Below are 16,320 nucleotides of genomic sequence, written 5' to 3'. Positions count from 1 at the left end.
GTTCTCCATGGACTCTTTATAACTCCCCTAAATTCTGGCTGTCTTCCCTTCTTCCTTCGCTCGGAGAGATGCCCTGCCCTCCCTCCCCACTGCCTGCAGAGCGAGCGTGGTGGGTGCTGGGAGAGAGACTGGGATCTTCTCTGTTCTCTGTACTCTCTCTTGACCTTGGTTTCCCTGGGAAGCAACAGACCAGGGCAGGCCTATCTCAGAACCGAGGAGGCAGTGGCTCATTAAGGAGCCTGGGAACCAAGAGGGGTGACTAATGGCATCAGGAGCAGATGAGTAAGCCTCCAGATCAGAATTGACCATGGGTGAAGAGGAGGCAGGCGTGTGCAGAGCTGGCGGCGCCCTCACTCGGGAGTCTCGCAGCAAAATAAATAAATAAATAAATAAATAAATAAATAAATAAATAAATAAATAAACAAAAAAACAAAAAAAGGCCAAACTGCAGCCCAGTGTGGTGACCCATGACTATGTTCTCAGTACTCTGAAGGCTGAGGCCCGAGGAAAGAAAGCTGAAGCCTGGACCCTGCCTCAAAGAGACAGAAAACAAAGCCAGGCAAGGTGGCACACCCCTGTACATACCAACACTCAGAAGGCAGAGGCAGGGGGATGGCCACAAGTTCAAGGCCAGCCTGGATACATACTGAGTTCCAGGCCAGCAACCTTCTAGGGATATAATCTTAGAAGAAGGGACTATTTTGTCTCTTTGTATGGGAGAGGGGCAGCTGGGACAAGGACACACCCAAGATGTTATTCGTCACATCCCAATTAAGTGCCCACTCTTTACAGGGGGTCAGCGGTGGACAAGAGGCGCAGGCTCCTTGCCCTTGTGGAGATTGCTTCTGATGCCCTGAAGGACACAGTCCCTGTCATGTCTGCAGAGCCAACCCTGCTCTGGTCCCTGTGCCTGGGCACTGCAAGCTTTTCCCTCCCACTCTGCACTCTGGCTCTGTCCTGACTCAGATTAGGTCATTCCTGCCTCGGGGTTCAGGCCTGGAGCCCTCCTCTAACAGAACCCCCTGGCTTCTTCCTGCTGCTCATTCACGTCTTGTCCTTAGCAGAGACAAAAGTGCTCCAGGCAGCAGGCAAGTCTTCTGGACACGTGAGGTGAGAAAATCTCCGGGATTTCCTCTGCAAGGAAATCTAATGGCTCCAAGCAGAGTAACGGCCTGAGAAAAGGGCTGAGATCCAGAGAGGAGGGGTGAGGTGTAGGGGGGTGGAGGTCTTCGTGCTTACAAATAAGCACTAGGAGAACCTGGAAGGTTGAACACACAGGGTTGTTCCTTCAAAGGAAGGGATGTACAACCTCTTATCCACCCAGAAGGCGGGGAGCTGACGTGGGAGCTCTTGCCTGGTGACCTTTTGCTGTATCTGTGGCCTGAGACCACACCACCAAACCGGATCTTCCCCCAGACCCTTACCGTAAAGCTTGTTTTTCTCACTCTATAGAACCCATCTTTATGTACTTCACAAAGAGTTTTGAGCAGGCGGTGGTGGCACACACCTTTAATCCCAGCACTCGGGAGGCAGAGGCAGGCGGATCTCTGTGAGTTCGAGGACAGCCTGGGCTACAGAGTGAGTTCCAGGAAAGGCTCCAAAGGTACGAAGAGAAAACTCTGTCTCAAAAAAACCAAAAAAAAAAAGAGTAGAGTTTTGATGTAGTCATGTTTGATCTTTATTTAGCTTACTTTCTTAAGAAGATTTATGTATGCTTTATTGTGCACATGGCATTGAATTAATTATCACCAGGAAAGTTTTCACCAAACTCTGCCGTGCTTAAATACATGGTCAGACTCCCCAAGTTTGAACCAACCCCGGCTACTTAGTTGTGTTGAGAACAAACTGCCTCCTCTCTCTCTTGTAGGGTGCTGGTGGCACACACCTTTAATCCCAGCACTTGGGAGGCAGAGCCAGGTGGATCTCTGAGTTCAAGCCTAGCCTGTTCTACTGAGTTCTAGGACAGTTAGGGACACACAAAACTCAGTCTTGAACTACTGCCCCCACTCCCCCCCCAAAAAATAAGAAAAGGAACAAACTATCTCCCAAGGATTGTTACTCTGCTAGTTGTGGAGGTCTCAGAGGACGACCTCCGCCCCCCAAGGCCCCCTGCCCCCACACGCACGCACGCACGCACGCACGCACAATGAGGGACAGAGGAATGACAGAATGTCACAGGTTCAAACACCCAGAAACAGTCAGAAAACTTTTATGGGCAGCCCACCGGGGACTAAAAAGGGAAGGCATTCATCCGGAGGTATCCACCCTCACTGCCAAGGACTGCTCCCAAGGTATTAACGACCTGGCCCTGCTGCATTGCAGGTAGCTCCCCTGCAAAGCAAGAAGCCGAAGGAGAGAGGGTCCTGGCCTGAGAGGTTGGCTGCTGTCAGGTCCCAGGGCAGGAAGAGGTGGAAGCCAGTGTAGAGCTGATGGTCACAGCTGGTGGGCAGAATCCGAGGCAGCTCCTAAGAGACATCTAAAAATTCGAGAGGCACACAGCAAGAGGCTGGAGATGGGAGGGTGTAAAGGAGGGCGGGAGAATGTTTCCAAATTGGGTGCAAGAGAGAATGTGAGGCCTGAGACAGCGCCTTCTCCTTGTGGGTGGTCAGCCAGAACACTGCCCACTCCATCATGTCCCAGGGAGGCCATTTCTCACATTTGGGGAGAGTTACCAAATATTGTACAGCATCTCTCAGGGGACAGACAGCAAAACACGGATGCTTCTCCGGCTATCTGTGTGACCTGTGTATGCGGCGGGGAGGCCCAGGAGATTCTCAGTGTCTGTCGGGAGACTGCCCGAGACCACAGTGTGCTCATTCGCTCAGCAATCGGTGCCCATGCCGGGCATCAGGTAAGGTGACAGAGACTGTCCCAGGGCATAGCAGTAAGCAGGCATGTGGTAGACTGTGCTTACAACAAGCCCACATCCCAGTGGGCGACAGGAAGACTTGGTATGTACGCCACATGTGTTTCAACATGTACATATAACAGGCATGTGTTACCTTGTGAGGCCATTTTACAGACACCAAGATCTCCTCTGCCCCTCCCCTCACGCCCTAGTCCCTTCACTCAGTCCCGTACCAAAGGCCCCAGGCAGATAAGTAATCCCAACCCCCTTGGCGCCGGCTCATTCTGACTTCTCAAGAAGTTTAATTTTGCCAACAGCCAGAGGCAATGACGGCAGTGCTGGGGATCTGGCTGCCTGTGCCCTGCTCTGGGATAGGCAGCCCAGAAATAATTGCCTCTTTGAGTGTTTTATTGGAATGTGCACGTGCTTCCTGCTTCTGGGGGGGGGCGGTCCCTCCCAGGGCGAGCTTCTTCATGAGAGGAGTGAATTAGACCTGTGAGGCTGGTGGGAGCTGCTTCAAGGACTGAGCGGCAATCAGACCTCAGGTACCTGTCCATCATTCATTTGCTTTCCACCGAAATCACATTATTCAGGCAAGTCAATGGAGAGCAACAGCAATCTGTTTGTCACCGGCGCCAATGCTTCCCCATCTTGTGGTCATAAAGTTTTCCCCAAAGCCTCCTCAAACCACACACTGTGCTGACAGCATTTCACGGTGGCGCTGGCCGAGGAGGACAGGTGGTCCTGAGCTCCGCTGGCTTCTTAATCCTGGGAGCGGCTTGCTTGCTGCTGTCCCTAGTGCAGGGTGCTTGGTAGAGAAACAGAATGCTAATGAGGATGGGTCCGCATTTTCCCAGCCTAGGAAGCAGTCAGATGGATCCTAATGCTGCTGCTGTGTCCTGGCTCTGCCCGTCAGACCTGTGGCTGTACCAAGATGGCTGCCGTCTGGGTGGCTGCTATCAAAGAAAGAATGGGAGGAAAATGATTAAACCTGGCAGAGAGGCTTACCTGCTCCAGATCCAGTTGGAACTGCCCAAGGTTGTGAGACATCTGTCTCTATGTTAACCTTGCCTCCTGGCCTCCCTGGGGTCCCAAGCCCTGACTCCTGACTTCTTGGGACTGGTCCCCTAGCCGAGGCATCAGACATGAGGAGATCTGTAATTCAGTTGGGATCCTCTGGAATTACAGACTGTTAAGTATAGTCTCACTAAAATAATTATCCTTCATCTAGGTGTACGATCTCTCTCAAATGACCACCCTCCGTGTAGGCTATGACACTGGGCTGAGAGACACACAGGACTAACTATTGGGTGGGTGCAGGGATCCATGAGTACTTAGGGATCTTTAGACATGGGGAATCCCTGTGGGAGCTGCCAGGAATTTCAGGTCTCCTGCAGACCCATAGGGGTACTGTGCAATGTCCTTTCTCTCCAGGCTCTGCTCCTTTGCAAAGACAGCCTTAGTAATGAAACTATCCTTGGTTCCTTTTCTTTTTCTTTCTTTCTTTCTTTCTTTCTTTCTTTCTTTCTTTCTTTCTTTCTTTCTTTCTATTTTTCTTTCTTTCTTTCTTTCTTTTCTTCTTTCTTTCTTTCTTTTTATCAAACCCGGGGCCTTGTGCTTGCTCTACCACTGAGCTAAATACCCAACCCCAAAATGGCACTTTTTTTTGTTTTATTTTGTTTTTTTGAGACAGGGTTTCTCTGTGTAGCTTTGCACCTTTTCTGGAACTCACTTGGTAGCCCAGGCTGGCCTCGAACTCACAGAGATCCTCCTGGCTCTGCCTCCCGAGTGCTGGGATTAAAGGCATGCGCCACCACCGCCCAGCTTCCTTGGTTCCTTTTCATTCCTTCAGTACTGGACCAGTTCACTCTGCACTTTGCCATGATCTCAGAAGTTATCAGCTGTTATGGAATCTCTGTAAAATGAAGGTGATATATCCCCTAAAAGTTGGTGAGGAGTTAGACAGCAGACCTTTAAAATCTCATGTAGCTGGGTGTAGTGGCATACACCTTTAATCCCAGCTAGGGATGGAAAAGCAGGTGGATCTCTGTGAGTTGGAGGCCAGCCTGGTCTCCGCCGTAGTGAGTTCCAGGCCAGCCAGGGCTGTACAGTGAAACCCTGTTTCAAAACCAAACAAAAACCACCTCGTGTATCCAGCACATGGTCAGTGTTCAGAAAATGGCAGCTGCCAGAGACGGTGGTGATCACACATTTTTCTGGGGTCTTTATGCACGTCAGTCACCCCTAACAGATTGTGGACTCCTTAGAATAAGGGCTGCATTGAGCTGTTGCTACCCGGTTGGCTCAGAGTAAGCATCCTGTTCGGGCTAATGAATTAACATTAGGATACCTCAAGTAATCCTAATTGGTCTTTAACGAGTGTTTCCCACAGAGAAGGCATGGTTCCAAGCAGTTCCTGAGATTATTTCATTTCACCTTTGCACAAATCCTGCAAAGCAAGTGTTATCATCCCCATTACACAGATGAGTAGACTGATCAGGCCAGGCACCTTGCCCTGTCACAGAGGAAGGAATGGAGATGGAGGCAGGGTTTCAGATCATCCTGACTCCAGGGTTTTGAGCCACCTGCCATCCTTGACTGCCTAGCATGGTCTGTGCTGTATGGTAATCTGCCGACCACCTGTCTCTCTCTCATCCCTGGCAACGGGAACTGGGTTTGGTTATTTCTGTAGGCCTTAACCCACACAGATTCCAGCTCCGAGGAGGCTCTGGTCAACGTAGGTAGGCAGATAAAGAAAGAAGACAGCGGCAGACAGTAGGGGCTAGGCCAGGGCAGCAGATCTCTTTGGGGGCCTGGGATGTGAGGCCAGAAGCAGGCAGAGAAGAATGACGTCCCTCGGTTCTCATACCTTTCTAAAGGTTCCCGGCCATTTCCATCACCTTTAAGTGCAAGTGCATTTGGAAGGATGTTCCCTTGGGGACAGACACACTTAAACAAAAGGCAGTGGTACCTCTGTTCTCAAGAGACCAGGGAGGGCAGGGCCCCTCACTGCCAACCCCCCTGGACTCCAGATCAACCCTTACGGCCTGCCTGACCTCACTCAGAAGGGCTTGTAGCCCAGCAAAGAGAACCTGGCAGAGGTAAATCTCTCCTTTAAGTACATTGTCCTGACCTCTGTTCTCATTATTCTGTGAGCATCCTGAGGTGGGAACGGGATCCCATGAGCCATCTGCCCTCAGGGCTGTGGTTAAGGGTTCTTCTGCACAGCCCTGCTTCTTGAAGCCCACTTGGTGCTGGAGAATGGGGGGGGGGCGTTAATTTCTATTTCTCAGAGTCTGGGCAGCTATTTTGACTGCTTCGCTGGAATATTATTTAATTCTGAGTTTCTTTTTCTCATTACACCTTGAAAATTAAAATCTCTCTGCCTTGGGCATGTGGTGGCTGGCTGAGGGACAGCATTGTCACCACGCATTTCTTATTTAAGTCGGTTTGGAAATGCCGAGTGCTCTCTCTCAGGGCAGTGACCGACACTAGTGTCCCTCTGTCCCGTGTTGTGGGTATTAATCGTCCGGTTATTGCTGTAGTCCTCACTGACCTGGCGTAATCACAGACTTAGCAGCACTCTGTGCTTGTAAAGCTCTTCCGTGAGCAATGATCCTCCCAGGAGCTCTGTGCGTAAGCAAAGCAGATGCCCACCCCCTTGGGGCTCGGTGCATTCCACTGTTGAGAGCTAGAAGGCTCTGAGGTCCCCAGGCGAGGGAAGTGAGTGTGGACCGTCAAAGCCTTGAGTGGGCCCCCTCCAGGGCCTCTTGCTTCAAACAAGATAGCCCAGGCAGGATCTCAACTCACTGCTCCTAGGAATTGAACAGAGACCCTCTCCGAGCAGAATGGCCTCAGGCAGCAGCACCTGCTTACTTAGGACCCTCAGCTGCCCCATATTTAAAAGAGGGGTTTCCCCAAACTGTACAGAGACTCCACCAGAAAGCGGGCCCAGTTGCTTGGCTAGGGACTTGCTGTCCTCTGTTTCTTGGTTCACCTCCAGGTTTCCAGCTCTCTGTCCTCAGATGGCCACTGCTCTCCCTGTGTGAGCCATGCAGCTGTCCTGGTCCTGCTCTTCTTTCCTCCATGTACATCTCCCTCTGATTTGCTCCCAGCTCTCAGAGGAACATCTGGTCCCAGAAGAACATCCTCTCAGAGAGGGCCTGAGATGGCAGCCTGGTGGGAGGTGGCTTTGGGAGGACCACAGCAGAAAGCTGGATGAATCCCAGCACCCCTACTGAGAGACAGGGGTAGAGACCAGAGAAGCCCCAGAGGCCTAGAGGCCAGCTAGCCTGTCATACACAGTAGAAAACCAGCCTCACACAAGGTAGAAGAGCATGCAAAACCAACATCTAAGGCTGTCCTCTGACCTCCACATAAGCACTGTGGTCTGTGCTCAGGCAGATGCAGAAACACATAGACACACACAGACACAGATACACACACATATGCACACAGATACACACACACACACACACACACACACACACACACACATACTCATACTCACACAATTTAATAAAAATTGCGGGGCTGGAGAGATGGCTCAGCAGTTTAAAGCACTAATTGTTCTTCAGAGGATCTGGGTTCAATTCCCAGCACCTACATGGCACTCTAAACTTCCTGTAACTCCAATTCCAGGGCTTCTTACACCCTCACACAGACATACATGCAGGCAAAACACCAATGAACACAAAATAAAAATTAATTATATATTTAAAAAAAACATAGCAACAGGCCTTTCAACATTCTTTTTTCTCTTTTTTTCTTCTCTGTTTCTATCTCTCTGTCTCTGTCTCTCTGTCTCTGTCTCTGTCTCTGTCTATCTCTCTCTCTGTCTCTCTCTCTCACCGTATAGGCCTGGCTGACCTTGAATTTATAATCCTCCTGCCTCAGCTCCTGAGTGCAGAGAGACAGAGTGCCTGTGGGACTTCTGAGATGCAGAAATGAAGGCTGCATCTACCACACTAGTGAGAAGCCTGGTGGGTAATCAGCAGCACCAAGCACATAACATCTGGTGGAAAGGATTCCCTGTCCCACTCCTGTCCCTGTCCCCAGCTCCCTGGAGGACCCGAGTCTTCCTACATTCTTGTGTCTCCTGAGTCTTGTCAGTGTCTGTCTATAGGAACCAAGGCCTAAGGCACCATGTGACCCAAAATCATCCCAGCAGCCTCCTGCTGCTCCTGATCTGAAGTGACTTTCAATCCCTTCCTCTCGGAGAAGGGAGCTGAGGTCCGGGCTGTTCTTCCATCACCCCCTCCACCCTGAGGGTGACCGTGTAACTTCAAATCTAACCCGAGCCGTCGTGATGGACAGTCCACGAAACCTGGGGCTTTCCAGAGGTGGCACAGGCCAGAGGGAGACATGAGATCAGGGGAGGTGAGTGAATACTTCTGAGAGGTGAAGGCTTTGGGTTGAGACTCAGATACCAAAAAAAAATGTGCATTATTAAGACAGAAGAAATCAAAACCAGTGAGAAACAGATGGAGGTTCAAATTTCAGTTGTATTGAAAGCTGGGCAACCCCTGGAAACCTCAGTTTCCTCTCCTACTTTCCACAGTGGTGGCTATACCATACTGATGTTGCAGAATTAAATAAAATAACACTTACACACAGTGATAGTTAAGATCTCTGACATATAGTAGGCATTTGGTAAATGCTGGCTGTTATTATTATCAGAGTCACTATAGTTGATGATGGTGATTATGCAGAAGCTTGAAGGGTGTGTGAGGCCTGGAGACCAGACTTCCATGTTTCTAGGACCATCCAGCCACCGATCTAGGTGAGTCCTCCACAGGAAGTCAGTGCCTTCTCCTAGGAGCGCAGCCCGGCCTTTCTGTCTGCTGTCATTGCCTCAGACGTGGAAATAAAGGCTTTGATTTTGTTTATGCCTCTCACTTTGTGCCGGGAACAAACAGCATTTTGGGGAATTAAGAGTCTCAGAGACAGGGCGGAGTCCTTCTCACTGTCAGATAAAGGGGCCCCTGTTCTGATTTCCATCAGTGACAAGAAATGGCCACTCAGCCTGTCACTGAGCAGAAGGACCTGGCCAGAAGGAACAATGACTGGACAAGCACCAAGGTATTGAGGGGGAGAACTAGGTCCCCAGAGAGAAAGCACAGCTCCCCAGTGAGTACCATCTTCTCCCCTGTGCTTTGCTCTTTTTTTTTCTTTCCACCTCCTTCTAGATCTCATTTCTGAGGAGGGTGGGACCAAGCTGAGACTCTGGGTTACCTAGGTGACAGACACTGAGCATTCCCTTATGAGGCAGCTGGTTTGTGGTGTTGGGCGTCCTTCTACAGCACTAGTTCCAGAGCCCCTAAATAAGATGGGGGGGGCAGGGAAACAGAAGAGCAAGTATAAGATCCCGAGAAGGGGGAGTCGTCCATAGCTGTCACTTTTACCTCCCCTACTTCTCACCTCCATTCTGGTTTGCTGTTGCTGCTTTTTCTTGTATTTTTTTTTGTGTGTGTGTGTACATGATGTGTGTGCACATGTCCACGTGTGTGCCTGTTCATCCACATGAATATGCATGCACAATGTGGAGGTCAGAGGACAAACTGTCTGTCTGTCACTCCTTGTCCCCCACCTGAGACAGGGTCTCCTGGTCGCTGGATGCCGAGTAAACCGTAGCTGGTCCACGAGCCTCCAAGGATTCTCCTGCCCCCGTCTCCCACTGCGTTGTCCGAGCACTGGGATTCCAGACGTGCGCTTCCACACCTGATTTCCACGGGTGCGTGAGCTCAGGTTCTCCGCTTGCCTAGCCAGCACTGACCTGCTTAGCCATATTCCCAGTGCAGCCCTGCTTCTCTCTCTCTCTCTCCATGCTCTCTCCATTCTCTTTTTCTTGTCTGTCTCCTCCTCACTTTGGCCTGTTTTTCAGCTTCTCTTTCCACACTCCCTTCACAGACAAGAAAGCTGTTCTGTCTCCTCTCTTTCCTTACATGTCTCTGCTTTACCCTACTTGCTGCAAGGCCCCTGCCTTCCCAGATGGCCGCCCGCAGGGACCTCACAAGCACATGGGGGCAGAGGCCTGGCCTGGGACAGGAGCATGAAGAAGGCCAAGACAAGTGGAATCCGGTATTGATTGGCTTCTGTGACTCACAGCCTCAGGGGAGGGATCTGGGAGAGTGACGTCATTGCTGGAACTGCCACTGGCGTCCAACTTCCCTGAGACCTCTTCTTGCCTTTGTGACTTCTCTGTGCCTCTCCACTGCAGGGTAGGTAGGGCTGGGGAGGCAAGGTTCACCTTCGGTGATGTTCAGAACTACCACACAGTTTTCTTGGGTGGAGGCCTTCCCACATCCTTACCTCCACCTCCTCTGGTGGGTATACTAATGTGCACGTGGGCACTCACAGTCTCACATGTATGCATACTTCTGATATGTGTGCACAGCTCATGTGTATGCCAGCACACACACACACACACACACACACACACACACACAGTCACACGTACGCCCACCTGCCATCTGCTTCTGACAGTCGGGGGGACCATGTAAATGAGGCTTCTGAACAATTCGAGGGGACTGTGCTGGAGGTGAGGGGCAATCTGAGGAAGGACCCCATATGCTCCTGTCTGCAGGCATCTTGATGACATGTGCCTCCTGATTTAGGAGCCACTCCTTGGAGGCCAACATCAGGGAGAGCATTAAGTCCTTGAGACTATGTGCTTTCAATTTCATAACTGAAGGGACACTGGTTAAGTCTTGGGAATGTGGAGAGAAAGAGGGTCTGAGCAGAGCCAGAGGCTTCAGGAAAGATAACGCCTGCCTTTCGCTCTGTACTTAGGGAGGAGAGTTTTGTTTGCTTGCTTTCTCCTCCTTTCATAACTAAGTCCCAGGAATCCAGCTTAAGTTAGAACAGAGGAAGGAAGAGTTCCCAAACATGTGTGTGAATATTAATGTTATGGAAATCACATGCAAATTAATCAGACACAAAAATAAATAGCTGATTAAGTCTTTAAAATGAACAATTAGCATGAGATGAAAGCCATTGGAGGAGCCACGCCTGGTACCCGGGTGACTTCTGGAGGCTGGGCCTTGGATGCAGCGTCCTCTGGAAACCCCGCCCACCATGCCTGGTGGGGATGCTTCTGGTTATAAGCAACTTGCTGATGGACCTATCAAAGGTCCACCTAGCATTTCCAGGAAGCTGATAGAGCTTAGGCATCACAGCACTCCTCAGATCTTTTCCAAAGCCTGCACTTAATTTTGTGGGGTTATTATTACTATTACTAAAATGATTTTACTTGTATGGGTGTCTTGCCTGCACATGTATCTGTACACATGTGCAGAGGCCATAAAAAGTGTTAGGATCTCTGGAACTGGATTATAGATGATTGTGAGCCGCTCTGTGGGTACTAGGAACCAAACCTGGGTCCTCTGCGTTAGGTCCCAACCCCTAAAATGACAATCTGGGCTCAGCTCACACTAGACTCTGACTCTGGCCCACAGGAGTATTGCTGGAGAATAACACTCAGCATTCCTCAGAAACCTGTGACATAGGTTTCTGTCTGTCAGGAAGAGTCCTCACTTCCCTCATCTACTCTTAACGCTGTTAAGGAAATGGGACATCTAGTCCACGGTTAGCACAGACCTATAACACATATCAAAGCATGCTCATTCTCTCTCTCTCTCTCTCTCTCTCTCTCTCTCTCACACACACACACACACACACACACACACACACACACACACGCCCCTCTTCTGGCCCTAAAACCTGCCCTCTAACTTCTACGCTGTTCTGATCTCCAGGTTCCCTGCCTTCTCAGTCTGTTTTCTTTAAAACTAACAAGACTTGGCCCCGAGAGATGGCTCAGCGGTTAAGAGCACTGCTGTTCTTCCAGAGGACCCGAGTTCAATTCCCAGCAACCACATGGTGGCTCACAACCATCTGTAACTATAGTCCCATGAGATCCAATGCCGTCTTCTGGTGTGCAGATGTACATGCAAACAAAACACCCATATACAAGCCAGGCATTGAGGCACACGCTTTTAATACCAACACTTGGGAAGCAAAGGAAGTTCAAGGCCAGCCTGGTCTACAAAGTGAGTTCCAGGATGGACAAGGCTACACAGAGAAACCCTGTTTCAACAAACAAACATACATAACAAAAACCAAAAAACACCCATATACATAAAATACATAAATAAATAAATCTTGAAAAAACAGAAACTGGTCAGACTTTCCCTACCTTCTGTTATCTCCTCCCCCTCCCCCGCCAAGAGCTAGCCATGCGGTTTCATATTTCCAGTGAACCTTCTTTCTACCCTGGAGTGGTCTGGTTTGGGGGTGTCACTGCGCTCAGGAGTGAAAAGGCCGAAAGAGCAGCTTTCAGGCAAGAGCTCTGAACGACTGACTGTCAGGGCAGCTCTCCAGCTGCTTCTGTTGTTTCCTTGTTTTTGTTTTTTATTTTATTTTATTTTTTTGGCTTTTTCGAGACAGGGTTTCTCTGTGTAGTTTTCGTGCCTTTCCTGGATCTCGCTCTATAGACCAGGCTGGCCTCGAACTCACAAAGATCCGCCTGCCTCTGCCTCCCAAGTGCTGGAATTAAAGGCGTGCGCCACCACCGCCCGGCCTTTGTTTTGTTTTTCAAGACAGGCTTTTTCAGCGTAGCCCTGGCTGTCCTGAAACTCACTCTGTAGACCAGGCTGGCCTCGATCTCATTGAGATCCGCCTGCCTCTGCCTCCCAAGTGCTGGAAGGATGTGCACCATAACTGCACAGCTTGATTTGATGTTTTAAGGTCTTGCTGCAGAGCCCTGGACGGCCTTTAGCTGACATAGTAACCCTCTCGCTTCTGTTGACATTGTGGGTGTGCACCATCAGGTCCAGGTGTGCATTCCTTTGAAATCTTCTCTCTACCAAAGGTGGGTATGTCTACGTGGCCTTTGCTCTGGAATGGAAGCAAACCCCAAGGCCTCCAGGACTCAAATGTATTTGGTGAAGAAGGAAGAAAGTTGCTATTGCATTGGCCAAGGAAATAACCCTCTTGCCCAAACTCTGAGAATTGGAGAAACAAATACTGGGTGAATAATAGGAGGAGCCAGCCAGATAGGTCAAGCGCTCTTACCAAACCTGATGACCTGAGTTCAATCCCCAAGATCCACGTAGTGGAGGGGAGAACTGCCTGCCAAGTGAACCCCCCACACACACCTGCACACAGGCTCAATCAATCAATCAATCAATCATGTAATTAAAATATTTTAAAAGAAATGGCAGGACTGAAGTGTAGATCCCCACTGCAAAGCCTTGGGGCCAAGCCTGACCGGGAGGCGTAAGGGTCCTGTTGGGCACAGCCCAAGAAAAGTGAAAACAAAGCAAAGCTTTGAAAGTTAGGAAACCGAGTATGGAGGTTTGTCCCGGGTAAGGAGACGGAGGCTGGAGAGGTAAGGCTCACAGTGCGGAGAGCAGGAGCACTAACTGTTGTACGGTCACAGTGTCTGTTTCCACTCGAGCAATCAGGAGGTACTGCCACTGCCCTCCTTTTAGAAACAGAGGGCAAGTCATTTGTCCCACCCAAACTAGAGGACAGCAGCACAGTGTCTGACATCTGACGGTGCAGACTGTCAGTCTGTACGGTATCCTAATAACTTGTGCGGTCAGGGGCCAGAATTCAAATCCAGCTCTGTCTGATGGCTACATCCTGCCGTGCACCCAAACCAGGAAGTGCAGGGGCCAGGAGGGAGGGACTCGGAGACGATGGAAAGTATATGTGACTGATTCTGAGAAGCAGGGTCTACCTGGACATGGAAAGGGCCCTTTGAGGAAAAAAGGTTGTACCTCCTGGGTTGCTAGTTGAGGACAGGAAATAAGCTAGCAATCAGTAACCTGCCTAAAGGAACTTGGGGAGAGCTGTGAGAGAAAACGGGGTTTCATTTGCCTCCTAAGCCCTGGTGAACCAGTTTGATACCAAGGGAGATAGCACAGGTCTACAGTCTCAGTGTCTGGTAAGCAGGGACAAGAGGATCAAAAGTTCAAAGTCATCCTCAGCTACACAGTGTACTTGAGGCTAGCCTGGGCTACATTCTATTCTTGGAATTTTCAGGCAATTAAATTAAAGTTAGAGTCAGATAGCCAGTGGGTATGGTGGTAGCAGGCCTTTCATCCCAGCAGAGGCAGGTAGATCGCTGTTAGCTTGAGACTAGCCTGGTCTACATGGGGGAGGGAGTGTCCAGGTTAGCTAAGGCTACACAGTTGAGATCTTATCTCAAAAAAAGAAAAAGGAGTCAGAGGTGTGTATAGAGATATGGGGGCGGGGGTAGTGAAATGGGAAGAAGAGAATCAGAGTGGTAGATCAGTCATCTAGCAGACATCAAGTCCTGGGTTTGGTTCCCAGGATCCCCTGCTCTGCAATGAAGTGGAGAGGGATGTGGTCCCTAATGAACAAAGAGGCAACACTGTATGCAGAGATGCTGCAAGAGTGAGAAACGGAGGACAGGGCGTCTCCAGCAAATGATGCCCAGTCCTTCCGAGTCCAGTGGAAGACAGGAAGTGGAGAGTGAGAAGTGCTGAGATCAGGTGGTCGGGGGATAAACAGTGAGGCTTGTAGGATGTGCAGCTCCTGAAGCTGCCAGAATTAATAACAGTGAAGCTGGTTCCCAACAGTGTGTGTGTGTGTGTGTGTGTGTGTGTGTGTGTGTGTGTGTGTGTGTGTGTGTCTGTCCGTCCAGAAGTGTCAGCCCTGGCCTCTGGGGCCACATCACAGGAGTGAGCTATGGTGAGCATCAGGGAAGTGTGATTTAGAGTCCCATTCCCACTGCCCTTCAGTGTGCTGCAAGGACAGTTCAATGTGATGTGTAATTACCACCGCCCCACAAGGCTGCACTGTACACAGAGCCCCCCCCTTCCCCCTCCCTCCCGCCTGCTTTGTGACTGTAAATCAGTTTTCAATCCTGAGTGCTACCTGTAATGTTCAGGCTCAAGATCCGAAGCTCATATTCCTGTGTCCCTGGAGGGTAGTTCAGGCCCCGAGTAGCCCCTCCCCAAATTCTAATTCTGCCCTGTTCTTGTTCCCTGATGCAGGATGGGACAGGCATGGGGAAACTGGACTTGGCTGTAGGTTGGCCCTGGGACCACACTTCGGGTTCCGTCAGCCTCAGTCTACCCAATATGTGGCACTGTGGCTGTACTCCAGACCAGTAGGGCAGAAAGGCATTGGAAATGACCCCTCCCCCAAATGGCAACCTCTTCTCATCCCTGCCAGAAGGGCGACAGCTTCCTGGGGAATCTCCAAAACACAGTGCCCTTTCCGTGGGTTTATTTAGAAATGAGAAGTACCAGCCCTGGGCCTCCTCTGACCTGGAGTGGAGAAGGACTTGGTGGACCTTGGAGGGGAGAAAAGGGCAAATTTAGATGGAGATTCTTTCTGTTTTGTCTTGTTTTAATTAGGTTTATTTATTTTATTTTATGTGTATGAGTGGTTTGCCTGTATGTGTATGTATTTATTTGTACTATATATGTTTCTGGTGCCCTTGAAGACAGAAGAAGTATCAGATTGCCTAGAACTGGAGTGACAGATGGTTGTGAGCTGCCGTGTAGGTGCTGGGAATCAAACCGGGTCCTCTGCAAGATCAACCAGTGCTCTTAACCACTGAGCCATGTCTCCAGCCCCCTAGTTTTGTTTTTAAATAGGGTCTCATGTAGCCCAGGCTGGCCTCAAACTCTGTACTCCCTGACTACTAGGAATACAGGCATTCGTCACGGCCCAGTGTATTTAGTACTGGTGATTAAATCTGGAGCTTGTGCATACTAGGTAAGTGCTCTACCCACTGAGCTACATTACCCACCTTAAGACAGTGATTCTATATAGATGCTTTGAACTCATAGAAATCCACCTGCCTCTGCCCCCTGAGTTATGGGCATGCACTACCACACCCAGCAAACAAGGATTTTTTAATTTTATTTGTATATCTATTTTATGCGTGTGGGTGTTTGATCTGCATGTATATCTGCATGCACCACAGGGATCCCCTGGGAATGGACTTACAGACATACATTTTTAAGTCATCGTGTGGGCACTGGGAATCGAACCAGGGTCCTCTGAAAGAGCAAATAGTGCTCTTAACCACTGAGCCATCTCTTCAGCCTCAAGACAAGATCTGATTCATACCTAACAGGTATCTTGAGAACATCATTTTTTTAGGGATTAGATGTTTCCTTTTCCTCTTCCTGTCTCCTGTTCACTGGTATGACTACAGCTGCCTCCTTGGCGACCACCCTGGACCCACCTGGACCCTCTGAAGTGTCCTGCTGAATGGGAGTCAGGACAAGCCTTTCCCACTCCCAATTAAGCTTTGTAAGCTCCTTCCTCTCCCAGGGTAACAGATTTAACCACATCGATCCTTTGCCACCTCATCCTCTGCCCCCTCCCCCCATCACCTCATTAGCCACCCAGCTGCCTGTCCTCCACTATCCCTGCCTTGGGGCTTTTGCCTGAAATGATTTTACCTGGCTCCTGCCTGTGCTTTG

Source organism: Peromyscus leucopus, chromosome 19, assembly GCF_004664715.2.
Source record: "Peromyscus leucopus breed LL Stock chromosome 19, UCI_PerLeu_2.1, whole genome shotgun sequence".
NCBI lineage: Eukaryota > Metazoa > Chordata > Mammalia > Rodentia > Cricetidae > Peromyscus > Peromyscus leucopus.
Note: the sequence above shows the minus strand (reverse complement) of the source record.